This window comes from Capsicum annuum, chromosome 6 (genome assembly GCF_002878395.1).
Source record: "Capsicum annuum cultivar UCD-10X-F1 chromosome 6, UCD10Xv1.1, whole genome shotgun sequence".
Lineage (NCBI taxonomy): Eukaryota > Viridiplantae > Streptophyta > Magnoliopsida > Solanales > Solanaceae > Capsicum > Capsicum annuum.
In genome coordinates, this window is record NC_061116.1 from 208,375,053 (window position 1) to 208,378,403 (window position 3,351).

Genomic DNA, 3,351 nt, shown 5'->3' on the forward strand with positions numbered 1-3,351 from the left:
ACAAGTTAAGGTTCACTCGGTTGACGATTCGAAGTAATAAAAACTTTATCGTTAACTAGAAACAAGAAGAAGAGTTTCAAGTTACTTAACTTTATAAATAGTATTCTGAAAAATACTAAGTTTTCTGTCTTGTGGTGACAGGAAAAATGACAACTGAAAGTCAAATGATGGATGCGACAACGTCTATGGGGGCAAATAATATTGCCACATCAAGTCGCACAAATGCTCCGCCAACTATGGCACCGGCGGAGAAGCCCGAAAAATTTTCTTTTATCTCACCACTTTATGTCTACAACGGTTCACTAGCGAAGACGCTCCTGAGGTGCCCGAGGGAACCTCGGACAAGGACCGCTTCGTTATTGTAGAAGCTTGGAAATATTCGAATTTCCTTTGCAGGAACTATATTCTAAGTGGTCTCCAAGACGACCTCTATAATGTCTATAGTGGAACCAAGACATCAAAAGAACTGTGGAGGGCACTTGAACGGAAATATAAAATGAAAGATGCGGGAATTAAGAAATTCCTTGTTGCACGATTCCTGGACTTTAAAATGATTGACAATAAATCTGTTGTCTCTCAAGTATAGGAGTTGCAAGTCATCATACATGATCTCCTAGCAGAAGGTATATTTTTGAAAAATACCTTAGTTGAACAAATTAAAAATGTTCTTAATACTCACATAAATTATTTTTGTAGGTTTAATTGTGAATGATGCTTTCCAAGTAGCAGCGATAGTTGAGAAGCTACCACCTTTGTGGAAAGACTTCAAAAACTACTTAAAGCATAAACGCAAGGAGATGACCATAGAAGATCTTATCGTCCGACTTCGTATTGAAGAGGACAATAAAGCTGCCAAAAATAGTCAAAGGGAAATTCTACAATGAATGGAGCCCATATTGTAGAAGATGGCCAAAACAACTCGAAGAAAAGAAATAAAGTTGAACATGGAAGTAATCAACCCAAGAAAAAGTTCAAGGAAAAATGCTTCAATTGTGGTAAAATTGGCCACAAGTCCACAGATTGTCGAGCCCCGAAGAAAGGCAAGAAAAAGGACCAAGCGAACATAATTGAGTCCAATAAAGAATATGATGATTTGTGTGCTATGTTCACGGAATGCAACTTGGTGGGAAATCCACGTGAATGGTGGATGTATTCTGGTGCCACACGCCATGTTTACGCAAACAGAGAGTTGTTCTCGTCATTTGCTCTGGCTCAAGCAGAAGAAATACTTTACATGACCAACTCCGCTACTGCTAAGGTGGAGGGAACAGAAAAATTTGCCTGACTTCCGGCAAGGTCTTGACACTGAACAATGTGCTATATATTCCGGAGTTACGTAGGAACTTAATTTCTTTTTCACTCCTAGATAAGAACAGATTCAAATGTGTAACCATTTCTGGGAAAATTGTAGTTAGCAAAGGAGAAATTTATGTAGGAAAAGGCTATCTCACGGAGGGCCTTTATAAGATGGATGTTGAAATAAATAAAAGTTCAAATTCTTCTTACTTGCTTGAGTCTTATAATTTGTGGCATGAACGTTTAAGCCATGTTAATTACAAAACGTTATGAAAACTGATTAACTTAGAAGTTTTGCCAAAACTTTGAGTGTAATAAATCAAAGTGTCAAACGTGTGTGGAATCGAAGTATGCAAAACATTCTTATAAGTCCGTTGAAAGGAATTCCAATCCCTTAGACTTAATATACATTGACATTTGTGATATGAAGTCAACACCATCTCGTGGTGGGAAAAATTATTTCATAACTTTTATTGACGATTGCACTAGATATTGTTATGTCTACTTGCTAAATAGAAAGGATGAAACAATAGATGCGTTTAGGCAATATAAAACTGAAGTTGAAAATCAGTTAGACAAAAAGATCAAAATGATAAGAAGTGATAGAGGCGGAGAATATGAATCTCCCTTTGCGCAAATATGTGTAGAGAATAGAATAATCCATCAAACTACGGCCCCGTATTCACCTCAATCTAATGGAATTGCGAAAAGGATAAACCAAATTTTGAAGGAAATGATGAATGCCTTACTTATAAGTTCTGATTTACCGCAAAACTTATGGGGGAGGCTATCCTTACAGCCAATCGTATACTCAACAGAGTTCCCCATAGTAATACACAATCAATTCCTTACGAAAAATGAAAAGGAAGGAAACCTAACTTGAAATATTTCAAAGTGTGGGGGTGTCTAGCAAAGGTATAAGTTCCTATACCTAAAAGGATTAAGATAGGACCTAAAACGGTGGACTGCATGTTCATAGGATATGCTAAAAGTAGTAAAGCATGTCGATTTTTGGTTCATAAATCCGAACATCTGGATATTAGTGAAAATACGGTAATTGAATCAGGCATTGCTGAATTCTTTGAAAATATTTACCCGTATAAAATTAGACATGAACAGTTTAGCGAAGGATCTAAACGACCTCGAGATGAACCAAGTGAGAATGTACATAATGGAGAAAATCTAAGACGGAGTACACATCAAAGAATGTTAACTTCGTTTGGATCGGATTTTGTAACATTTCTCTTAGAAAATGAGCCTCAAATATTTAAAGAAGCGATGTCTTCGTTAGACACATCCTTTTGGAAAGAGGCAATCAATAGTGAGATAGATTCAATCTTAAGCAACCATACATGGGAATTGGTTGATCTTCCTCCCGAAAATAAACCTTTAGGTTCTAAATGGATCTTTAAAATGAAAATGAAGGCGGATAGTACTATTGACAAATACAAGGCAAGACTTGTAGTAAAAGGCTTCAAACAAAAGGAAGGCCTTGATTACTTTGATACATACTCGCCAGTAATGGCGAGTATCAAGATAACCTCGATTTGAATGTTAATTGCCTTGGCGGTGGTATATGATCTTCAAATTCATCAAATGGATGTGAAAACCGCACTCCTAAATGGAGATTTGGAGGAAGAAATTTACATGGAACAACCTGAGGGTTTTGTGGTTCCAGAAAAGGAAAACAAGGTGTGTAAACTTATCAAGTCATTATATGGACTAAAGCAAGCACCAAAATAATGGCATGCAAAGTTTGACCAAACCATGTTGGCAAACGAATTCAAAATAAATGAATGTGATAAATGTGTTTATATTAAAGACACTCCAAATCACCAAGTCATTGTATGTTTATATATGGATGATATGTTGATCATCAGTAGAGATATGTCTGACATAAATGCAACAAAATGAATGCTCGAGAGCAAGTTTAATATGAAGGACCTTGGAGTTCCAGATGTGATCTTAGGTATAAGAATCCATCGAACTCCACAAGGGTTGGCATTGTCAGAGTCTCATTATATCGAAAAGGTACTTGACAAGTTCAAGTATATA